This window comes from Argopecten irradians, chromosome 6, assembly GCF_041381155.1.
Source record: "Argopecten irradians isolate NY chromosome 6, Ai_NY, whole genome shotgun sequence".
Taxonomy (NCBI): Eukaryota; Metazoa; Mollusca; class Bivalvia; order Pectinida; family Pectinidae; genus Argopecten; species Argopecten irradians.
This window is the reverse complement of record NC_091139.1, coordinates 36,028,937-36,041,779: the sequence shown is the minus strand read 5'-3', so window position 1 is coordinate 36,041,779 and position 12,843 is coordinate 36,028,937. Positions and strand designations below refer to the sequence as shown.

The 12,843-nt window shown below is 39.6% G+C and overlaps 1 pseudogene; it reads right to left on the bottom strand.

The window, feature by feature from the left end:
• Positions 1 to 171: 171 nt before the first annotated feature.
• Positions 172 to 12,843, bottom strand: LOC138326490 (uncharacterized; annotated as a pseudogene).

The window sequence follows — 12,843 nt, the reverse complement described above, 5'->3', positions numbered from 1 at the left end:
CATTTTTTGTTTGTTTCAAAATAGTATCGTCTTTTCTGAGTGATGCAAGATTTTCGTCAGCAAGTTGACAACTATTTATTTCTGCTCTTGTAATTATTTGTATATCATCAGTAATTGTCAGGCTGACGAACACAGTAAACATCTTTTACAACTGAATGATCTTGGCTGGGTAGAAGAATCAGGTTTTGCTTGATATTGATTGACAGCTATAATAAAACTTTTACCATTAAATATCCATTTCCCGCGTGGCTGCCTTGCGATGAAGCTTTCAACTTTTTCAAAATACTGTTCTGGATGATCCCTTCGAAGATGAAAGAGGTACATGTGGTGGTCTATTTACAGTGTATCTCTTCCGAATGTCAAAAGTCTCATCCAGGAGCAAAAGATCAAAGTTGCATCTCTGTAGATAAAAAGTAAAAAAAATTGTCATGACCAAATAAAACTGTATATCAAGTACGAAATCACAATGCAAAATAGAGTTTTCAATTACCCTAACAAAATATATATAAACATGCGGTTACATGAGAAAATTCAACTACAGTGTAATTAATTCAATGAAAATATATGTATATAGAGGCAAAAAAATAATTTAATAATATTTTTACACAACTTTTAAATGGATCTCCATAAGGTTTTTATTGGTATTTCAATTTTTTTGCATCATAACTCCCTTAATTGGTGTATAATTTTGAGTAAATTTTAGCAAACAATATCAAAACATTAAACTCAGATTTACATTCAATACACACTAACCAAGGCAGGCGGACAGAGCCTCAAATCTGTAGAATCATCAGCATAGCCCCAAGTAATGCCTCGCATCACTCATCAAACGTACTGAAGATGTGTGTCTGGGAGAAAAAAAATATACCATTATTTACTATGCTATAAACAAATAGAGACAAGTAATCTTTCAGTGACATTAAGATAGATAAAATGTGGTGAAACCTCACTTCACATGCATCTTAACCTGCTTAATACCAGTAAGCAAATTAATGAAAAGACTTAAATATCTCAAACAGGTTATATAGATAGTATGACTTCGTAAGTATGAATCAACATGTAGCTCTTACACAAATATCAAATAAAATAAAGCATAATTGGCACTTGTATTGATATATATTTACAGTTTGCACTGACATGGACTCAATAACCATGCTTTTCTAGTATTATCATTAGGCCATTCCAATTTTGATTTCTTGTTCTTCGGATTTTGGGATTTTAAAATAGGAGCGAGCGAGCGAAATTTTTTTAATTCTAAAAATATTTTGAAAGCGGAGAAAAATTGGAGCGAGCGAATATTTTCACAGTATTTTTTTATTAGACTTTTATGTTTATTTCTTGAAATAACAATTACTATTAATAACAGAGTTTTTATGTTAAAATATGAGTTTTGCTGTTTTCTTCAGTGTTTTCAACATTCATCATAACTATATCAAAGATGTAAAAAAAAAAAGTCTAATGTTAAGGTATTTGTGTAGCTATTGAACATATGCTATTACACAAAATGCTTTCAATGCATGGCATACACGTATTTCAATTTTAAGACAAATCTTGACAATTTTAACATTGAATAGCAATTGTAATGTATATTTGATATAGGACCAAAGGGGCATAACTCGAATAGTAGTACTTACTTGGGCATGGGTGCCCATGTGCACCCAGAGTCGTATAACTGACACCGTGAGAGTGTTTATATATCGGAGTTAGGGGCTTTATGATAAATAATTACTTAATAAGTGTTGTGTTGGTTTAGTGATTATCTTGATGACTAGTGTGCCCAATTTCGAATTATATGTCGCCCAAAATGTGTCAATAGGGTGCCCAAAATGTGTCAACAGGGTGCCCAAACTCCTGTCAATTAGGAGTTTGTTAGGGATGTTTTCTGTTCTCGTGAGATGAGTGGTATAAAAGAGAGTGCGTATATGAGGATGAGCGAGTCTGACGAGAGCAAGAGTCTGGATGAGAGGCTGGATGTGATACCTCTGTATTCTGTACATGTATATATTCTGTTTGGATTTTAATACACTATTGGAACTTTACAACTGTGTTGTTTCTTCACTCAAGTGGTAACCCAGCACAAGACGACCCAATCTATTTATCTTTTATGTGACGTGGCGGACGACAGCCATCATACTGTAGGAACTCAGTGATTTGAGAGGAAACACAAGTTACACGGAGTCTGATCAACTTCTTGTAGTCTAATTTATCAATGCGGTAATTATCATCTTGTTTCCTGTCAGGTCGCTAGTTCCGGGTACCACAGTTTGTATTGGCATATACCATTGTTAAAGTATTACGATCGGCAACTATCAAACACGTACATACGTACGGACTATAACACAACGGAAATCGTCGCATTGGTGGCAGCGTGTGGGATCGTCTTGTGTTATTTTGGGTTTATCTTAGAGTGGAAAAACATACTTAAGAGTTAAACATGGATCATTCTGATGAATCGGATACCTTACGAAGCAGAAACAGCCCTCGGGCTCCGTCATTCTCCAACCCCCAGGTAAGTACACGTACTTTTAATCAAGTTCATTTTGAGGACTCGGGAATGTTTTCACCCTCAGGTCCGTCGGCGACAAGTACGCCGAGACGAATGCCCTCATCACAGGTGCGTCGTCAGTCGGAACGGGGAATTACAAGTGGAATTTCCCAGCAGTCCAAATTTAGTATAGTAACTTGGGGAAAACTTTGGTTACGGTGGAGTTGTTTGTTGTTGATTTGTGGAGGGATGGTAGCAGCATCGTGGTTTTTATTTCCTAATCACCCTGTGGTTAAAGGAGTCTCAGCAGTTCGTAATGTACGTCCTACTGGGTACCATGGGAATGGTATTATTTACCATTTTGATTAAAATTGTATGGGGAATTTGTCGTTCACGAGCTCAGGAGTCACGTGTTAATCAGTTTCATGATTCCAAGACTCGGAGGAATAATTCTAACAGCCCTGTTTTAAACTGGAGCTTTAGAATCGAGTCAGGATTTGGGATATATGGACGATCACGATGACGAGTTCAGGCAAAGTTTTCACAACAACTTGGAAACGGTGAAAAATCCAGAAATTGATGTTCCCTCAAGGTCTCGCGCCCATAATTCTCAAGCTATCTCTTACAACACAAACGGCAGTAATTATCCATCAGATGCACCCCCTAGGGAATACCCCATCCGTAGGACTTTTAGTGGTGTGGGGTTAGATATTTGGTCAGAATTTCGTCAATATTTTGACAATATTGTTGAGTTAAACGGCTGAACCCAGGAAAAATCCAGACATATTTTGCTCAGCTGTTTAAGGGGCCAGGCGGAGACGTTCGCCTATGGTCTTCCGCTCGTTATGCAGCGTAACTATGACTGATTAAGGCAGAGAATGGAAGAGCGATTTGGTTATACTGCAATGAAAGAAAGATGCTAAAATTCGCCGTAGAAAGACTAATGAGTCATTTAGGGATTTCGGACAGGCACTTGAAGACCTGTACCGCAGGGCTTATCCTGAAGTCCCGAGCTAGTTGAGGAGTATGCCATTATGTCTTTCCTAGATAAATGTGGTGGAACCGAAGAGTTTCGTCTCGCAGTTAAGCGGACAATGCCACATTCTTTACAGGAAGCCGTCACTAACGCAATGCGAGAGGAGTCATTACGAATTAGTGAAAAAGAACTTACCAGACCTAAAAAGAGTTATGTTAATGACGTCACAGATGATGAAATGGATGAGATATTTATCGGTGCCCGTAGCGAGCCCGCCAAAAGAGGCTACTACAGAGGTGCTTATGATAAAACAAACTCTGGGTCTATCCATAATGGGCGAGGACAAGGTTTCAAATTCAATCGCCCAGGTTACAATAACCGCCATAAGGGACATGCCGGCAGTAAATCCCAGCGGTATCCGCGAAGTACAGGAAATGGGCCACCTGTTCGCGAGTCATATAAAGAAGATGCTAATTCTTTAAACGAGACAGGACTGGGGCAGTAGGCCTACGTTCAGTCTGTTCTCATAATGGGCCTGATATTGGGGTGTTACAAAATAGGGCGAAAAATCATAATGATATCGCTATTGATCAGACCGATCTCTCACAGCAGGAGAGTAGGGCACGGCTGGACCCCCATGGTCGTGGTAATGATCTATCAATTAACTACAGTAGAAACAGTCGTGCACAACACGATTTGGAAGGAGGATTTTGTTTAGCTAAAGTCCCCTGTGACGGGAACATGATGGTCAGAGGTTTAATTGAGGGATCTTCAATTAATTGGAAAGTAGATACAGGGGCTAAACAGACGTTCATTACTAAGGAAGTTTATTTTTCTTTGATTGACAAGCCAAGTCTAGAGCCAGTTGACACGAGGTTTGTGGCTGCTGACGGTAATGAAATTAGATGTTTGGGACAAGCAATTTGACATTTGGAGAAGAGATGTTTGAAATTACAGTAGTTGTAGGAGGGGTTGCCAAAAATTTATTAGGAGCAGATTTCATAGTGAAATATCGCTGTAATTGGAATCATGATGAGAACAGTTTTATGATAAGAGGTGAAAACTACCCATGGAGAATCGAGACGGAACAATTAGATCCGGTAGAGTTATTGCGTTAGAAACCGTTGTTGTTCCAGCTGGACATGAGACCATTATTAAATCTGGACTCGTCCAAAGGCAAAAATTAAAAACAGGTATCACATACTCTAGGTATTTTGACACCTGAACGGAGGTTCATGGAGAGGCATGGCCTTGCTATTGCACGAACATTAGTTGACATTAGTAATGAGGTAGTATATACCAGGGTTTTCAATCCTGGTAGCACTGACGTAACGGTGTACAGACATACACATATGGCTGTGTTCACACCAGCGCATTAAATAGGTTCAAGTTTCAACCCACAGGTACACTCCGAGGAAAGGATAAGTAGCTCAATCGAGGAGATATCTGACGACATAACAAATAAAAACGGAGCTATTCCTAATCATTTGATTGATGTCTATGAGAGCAGCTGTGAAAACCTAACAGCAGAACAAAAACAAAAGTTCCGGTCATTTTTGGTGAAATGGCAAGACAGTTTAGCGCGACCTGGTGAAGTGGGGCGAACCAATCTTGGGACGCACACCATTAAACTAACCGACGAAACTCCTATACGCGAGTCACCGCGTCGGATACCAATATACAAACGTAAAGCTGTAGATGATGAAATTGAGAAGTTAGAGAAACAGGGACTTATTGAAAAGTCGGACAGTCCCTGGAGTTCACAGGTAGTCATGGTACAAAAGAAAGATAAAACATGGCGAATGTGTATCGATTATCAGAAACTAAACGAGAAAACGGTTAAGGACGCTTATCCTATTCCGCGCATAGACGAGAATTTAGACTCGCTGGGCGGAGCTGACTGGTTCTCATCCCTAGATTTGGACATGGCCTATCACCAGGTTCCAATGTCCGAGGGAGACCGAGCCAAAACTGCTTTCGCTACACTGCGCGGGGGACTTTACCAATTTGTAACTATGCCTTTCGGGTTATGTAACGCGCCATCTACATTTCAGCGAATTATGGAAAAGGCGTTAACAGGGTTACAATGGCATGTGGCGGTGTTATACCTTGTTGACATAGTTGTTTTCGGTAGAACTTTTGAGGAGCATTTTGAGAACCTAACAAAAGTGTTAGAATGGCTAAAGTCTTCAGGCCTTTTATTAAAATCGAAAAAATGTAAACTACTAAAAAGAGAAACCAAATTTTTAGGCTATGTAGTGTCTAAAGACAGAGTACGGACTGATCCAGAGAAGATAGACTGTGTCAAAAACATACCTAGACCGACCAATGTCACGGAGATTAGGAGCTTTCTGGGTCTTACGTCATATTACCGGAAGTTAATTCAGAGTTACGCCGATATCGCGAGACCGCTTTATCAACTTACGTCAAAAAGTAATTCATTTCATTGGAGCTGGAGCTGTGAGCAAGCGTTTCTTAAACTAAAACAAAACCTCACTACCGCTCCAATTTTGGCGTATCCACAGATAGACGGATCAGAATTTATTTTGGATATGGACTCCAGCCTTCTGGCTATTGGCGCTGTTTTGTCGCAGGTCCAGGACGGAAAAGAGCGTGTGATCGCTTAAAACGAGTAGAACATTAGAGATGTTGGCCGTTGTGTATTTTACAAAATATTTTAAACATTATCTGCTCGGACGCAGATTTACTTTGCGCACGGATCACGGATCACTGACATGGCTTCACAGGTTTAAAGAACCGGACGGTCAAATACATCGCTGGATTCAACAGCTAAGCCAATTCCATAAGAAAATAATTCACAGAGAGGGAAAACGTCACGGAAATGCGGACGCGATGTCGCGGTTAGTGTCATTGTCAGACGAAAAGTGTAGCCAGTGTAAAATGCCGATGAATTACACATACGATGGCCCAAAAGAAACTGTTGTACAAAACATGACAGATCTCAATGTGGATAATCTAAACCTAGACGGCCCAGAGAAAACTGTTGTACAAAACATGACAGATCTTATAGTGGGTAATGTGGAGGAATTATCAGACAGCGATGACGAAACGCCAGAACGTGCCCAGAAAAACACTAATGGGCAGAATTCTGACGTCGGGGAAAATATTGCGGGAGCAATACCTGTGACAAAGAGGGGGAGAAAACCAAATAGACCACCTCCGGCGCGTCCTAGGCCAATTCCAGAATTAGATTTTAGTTCTGAATCTATTCAAAATTTTCAGAAAAATGATCAAGTTTTGAACAAAATTATCAATTTAAAAACAATGATGGAAGGGAGGCCAGATTCAAAAGATTTTTCAAACGAGTCACCAGAATTTAAATTTTGGTTAGCTAGATGGGAACTTTTGGAAATAAAAAATGGTTTACTTTGTATATAATGGCAGGATTCAAACAGTCATGCGAGATATAGAATTTGTGCTCCTGAGTCCATGCAAAATGGTATTCTGTGGCATCTTCATGACGCTCATACTGCAGGTCACCTGGGTATTAGAAAAACCTGGGAAAAAGCCAAACTGTCCATATTACTGGATAGGTATGCAACGAAAAGTGAAGGACTATGTTACTAGTTGTGATATTTGCGGTGAACGGAAAAATCCACCAGTTAAGAAAAGACACAATATGAAATCCTATATCATGGGAGGCCGAATCGAGCGGATTGCTACAGACATCGCTGGACCATTCCCTACGACTGAGAAGAACAATAAGTACGTGTTGGTTGTTAGTGACTATTTTACCAAATTAACAGAGATATTTCCAATGGAAAATATGCTGGCTGAAACAGTTGCTGATATCATCGTGCGCTCGTGGATTAAGAGATACGGTTGTCCTCGTGAAATCCATTCCGACCAGGGGAGACAATACGAAAGTGCAGTTTTTAAGGAGGTGTGTAAACTTTTAGAAATTAAAAAGTGCAGAACATGACCATTACACCCAAGATCTGATGGAATGGTGGAAAGAATGAACAGAACTGTGAACGACATTTTGTCAAAATATATCAACATCAATCAAAGAGACTGGGACGATCACCTGGATTTTGTAGTTATGGCGTACAACACAACTCCACATGAAAGTACGGGAATCACTCCACATCGCATGGTATACGGAGTTGAAATGAACACCCCATTACATATCCAAACGCACATTATTGAAGAAAACTCTGATATATGTTTTGCAACGGATTATGCTATCCAGTTAGAAGAAAAGTTGAGAAACGCACATGATTTTGCACGAAAAAAATTATTGCGTGCTACAGAAGTTCAAAAACGGCATTATGATTTCGGTGTGAAACAAACAAACAAATTAAAAGTTGGAGACCTGGTTTGGCGGAATCAAAAACAGAACATTATTGGCAGAAAAACGAAAATAGCGAGACAATGGACAGGTCCTTGGGTGATAACCAATGTGTTGTGTGATGTCCTTTTCAAAATCAAATGTCGCAAGAATGGAGATGAAATTGTCATTCATGGGGATAACGTGAAGAGATATATGGGAGACAAGTTGTTAAAGTGGTACAGTCAGAGTGCTTCTCAACATGACAATCTCACAGTCACGATTCCCCGGGCAGAGGAATTGAGCTTATCAAAGAACGGTGACCGATATGGGCTCGACATCAAGGACACTGCTCCCGACGGCCCGTCGCGTGGATTGCCACCGACAGAGGACACAGGTGTCTTGCCGGGGCGCCCAAATAACATGAGCGGGTGCCCAAATAACATGAGCAGGTGCCCAAATAACACACCCAGTAGACGGTCCCCCGACCGTAATCATGGGCACACGCCCTTGTCAATCATTCGCGATACAGCCGACTCAAGCACACGATTGGTCGACATCGATACTAAGAGGGCGGGGCCAAGTCAACAAGGTCGGGACGCTGGGGTAGTTCGCCCCACTCAAGTACGAATTTCATCGAGACAGAGAAGAAGACCGGCATATTTGTCGAAATATACCTTTTAACAACAAGAACATGGGAAAAAATAACATGACATGCAGGGACTGCGGGAAGATGTATGCAAACCGACGGAATTTGATGCGGCATGTCAACGCCGTACACCGCAGCGAGGTACGGGCACGGAGATGCCCAATTTCGGGATGTGGCCGAATGTTCTCCCGCACTGATCAATTTACAGGACATTTAGGAAATTTCCACCATTTGAAAGAAGCTGATGTAGCGTCGTTAACAAATTCGACAGAAGCAAGGTATATAAAACCAGCAGTTTTCCAATCCGGAGGGGAAGAACGACCCTGTGCACCATGTAGATCAAGATATACCGGCTGTACCTGTTCAAACTCTACCACCATTCAGCCAGACGGAAGATGGAGAGGTATCACTACCTGAGTCGTCGGAAGGGCCTACACCTAACCAGGAGATACTTGACACACCTGTGCATTCGCCTCAGCTGTTCTCCTCTGGAACTAGTGTGGCGATCGACGACATAGGGTTTTATACTACCAAGAGGACAGAAGCCGAGGGGAAAACTCAACAACCACAGGAACCGACCGAAATGGACACTGATAGTAGCGACTTGGAATCCATCGACTACATCGATAGCGACTCGGAATTCCAGGAACACGAGCAACAGCAGTCAAGTGATGGTCCGACGCCACCCTATGTGAACTGTCGTCGAGACGCATTGACAATATCTTTGATCACAACAACAAGAACATGTGCCGACGGGAGTTTCGACATAGAACGGCGACAAGTTTTCTCGTCAACAAATAGGGAATCGCCCAGTGATGTGGATTGGTTCAGCTTCATGGCCCAGATCCGTGACGAGATTTGGGGCCACAACATCGACCTAACGACGCGGACGGCAGAGGAGGAACCTTTATAAACTAATTTGGACTTGAAAGAAAAAAAAAATGTGTTAAAGTAGTATTTTTCGATTTCTGGACACAGTTTGGCCTAAACCCTGTATATAAAAAAGAAATGTGTTATATGTTGAAATATTTTGTGCGGTTTTTGCATTTTTCTTCAATGAATTTTTACCGTTACAGTAAAGTACTTAAATGTACAATGTATATGTATTTTCACTATTTTGTAAGTACAAGTATCCACGTGTATCCAGCGTTCACTGCAGTGGACGCGATCACGGTAATGGGTACGTACATAAATGGAAGACGAGTCTTCGAATATTGTTAATTTTCATTTTTTATAATCAATTCTTTTAAATGTTAGTGCATCAGTTTAACTACTAATTAGAGTTTAATTACTAATTAGACTATTATATGAGGAATATATGTATGCACATGAATCTATAGTGTTACACATTAGTGGACATGGTCATGATATTGAGTATACATGTACATACATATTGTTAATAATTTAATTATGAATTACTATTATAGTTATTTGATATGCTATTTTTCTTATCTGTATTATCTAAATTTAGTACAAGTATTTACATGTATCTTGTGTTACACGTTAGTGGACACGATCGTGGTAATGGGTACATACATTGGAAGTCCTGTACCTTCCAACAATGTAGATGTGTATATATGTGTGTTATTGTGGTAACGTACTGTGTTTATTGTCCTTTGGGTACACAGTCACATAGTGGATGCGCGTACACACAGTCATATTTTAGGAGCAAATATGTATACCTCTTAGTTTCGATTTAATTTTCAAATCTAATTTGTGTAATACAATGCCTATTGTAAGGCATACCATTACTTTCTATCTACAATATGAAATCTATTTTTTTTTTGTAATGTCAGAAAGATGAATGAGAGGGAGAGAAAGGTAAAAGTTTTTATTATTACAAAACAGTTTTTATTTTGAACAGTGGAAGTTCAATCTTCCCTAGAAGGGGGTAGTGTAATGTATATTTGATATAGGACCAAAGGGGCATAACTCGAATAGTAGTACTTACTTGGGCATGGGTGCCCATGTGCACCCAGAGTCGTATAACTGACACCGTGAGAGTGTTTATATATCGGAGTTAGGGGCTTTATGATAAATAATTACTTAATAAGTGTTGTGTTGGTTTAGTGATTATCTTGATGACTAGTGTGCCCAATTTCGAATTATATGTCGCCCAAAATGTGTCAATAGGGTGCCCAAAATGTGTCAACAGGGTGCCCAAACTCCTGTCAATTAGGAGTTTGTTAGGGATGTTTTCTGTTCTCGTGAGAACCTTAAAATGATGAGTGGTATAAAAGAGAGTGCGTATGAGAGGATGAGCGAGTCTGACGAGAGCCCGAGTCTGGATGAGAGGCTGGATGTGATACCTCTGTATTCTGTACATGTATATATTCTGTTTGGATTTTAATACACTATTGGAACTTTACAACTGTGTTGTTTCTTCACTCAAGAGGTAACCCAGCACAAGACGACCCAATCTATTTATCTTTTATGTGACGTGGCGGACGACAGCCATCATACTGTAGGAACTCAGTGATTTGAGAGGAAACACAAGTTACACGGAGTCTGATCAACTTCTTGTAGTCTAATTTATCAATGCGGTAATTATCATCTTGTTTCCTGTCAGGTCGCTAGTTCCGGTACCACAGTTTGTATTGGCATATACCATTGTTAAAGTATTACGATCGGCAACTATCAAACACATACATACGTACGGACTATAACACAACGAAAATCGTCGCACAATGTTTAATATATCTAAAAGGAAATAGTCAAGAAAGTTTAACTTTTTGTCAATAATTTCAATAATTAATTTGCTGTTGACAGAGCTATCAGCAAAAACCAACAAACTAATAGAAACAATCAGGGATTAGCATTAATGGAAAATATTTTAAAACCAATATAACCTCATCTGACATGTACATTCTTTCTTAGTTGTCACATAATATTGTATGGAACTGACTATTTATTATTTATGATTTTCTCACGAAACGCAAACATACATATAACCTATCAACACAAAAATGAAGGCATATGTATGATATATTGTCGTAGAAAGTAACACTAAGTTTGGATCTCAGTAAAATGTGTAATTTACTACCGATGTTAATTTGACCGAATAGCAGACGAATCGTCACCTATCTAGCTGTTACTAAGTCATGCAGTCAAAACATGTTTGCAAATGCAAACTATGTGGGCCACGTGTCAAAATTCACACTGGCCAGGTCTTAAGATATAAGGCAACTGATGTGTTAATTAATTAGGCTAGAGATTGCCTTCAAATAATGGACATGCTTGATTACCGTTATTCGTTCGTAAGTCGGCCAGTCAAATCACCTGTCATGGTCGCCATTTTTAGAGTGAGATCGAACGCAAAGTCTTTTAAAAGAGTTGCAGACATCGGCAAAAACAGACTGAAATCGGGACACGTCCTATTAAAAAGTATGCGTCCCTCAGTCTCTACCTCGCAGTACCACTCTGCACGTGGTGGCGGAAAAACTTGACATTTCTGTTGTTGTAAAGGTTTGCAAGACGCTTGCGGGTTTGAAGACACAATGTACGAATAATTCAAACATCTGAGTGACCAGGAAATGGTGACTAGTAAAAATGAACCCTATGAAAATTTGCCCGGGTTCGTCAGATTCCCGGACAAAAAAATGAGGAGCGGTAAAAAAATTATTTTATTTTTATTTCATTTTCGGAAAATAGGAGCGGGAAATCCGACGAACGAGAAATTAAATTGGAATGGCCTTATCAGTGTATAATGTTAGCACAACACGCGCAGCGATTCTATTGTTACGTGAATAGTCGATGGTGTAGCAACGTGGAGTCATGACCCAACTTATGGCGGGAACATATGAATGACTCGATTCCAATCAGCTGTTCAATCGAATTCGTTGACGATGACAGGAGAGAAAAAATGTTGGTATTTTAATGAAAAATATCCAACTGCCGCGGGAAAAAATAATATTCATTTACTTGAAAAACTGTAAATATAAGGAATAGATGTTTATTTTGTTGAGGTTATGGGGGTATAATGATAATGGATACCATTGTTAAATGAATTTTATGTAACCAGGCTTTGCCGGGGTTACATAAAATTTACACGGGCTCCATTATCATTATACCCTCATAACCTCAACAAAATAAACATCTATTCCTTAATTAATGTTTGTGATATATATTTTTAGTGTAAAAGAAATAATTATAACGTTACATTAAAAACAACCTGAAAAGATGTAAAATATAATGCCAACTAGATTCAAATTACAACAACTATCATTTCCCTCAATACAATGCACATGTATTTATCACTTTGGGGAACTTACCATATATATGTCGAAGCATGTGGGTCTCCAATCTCTCTAGCACCAGCTTGATGAACCCAAAACAAACAACCATCCCAGGAACACACCATATCAACCACATGAATTGAAGTGATGCGGCACGCCAGCTCACACAAGGATGTGTATGTATAGCGTTGCTGACGCTGCACACAT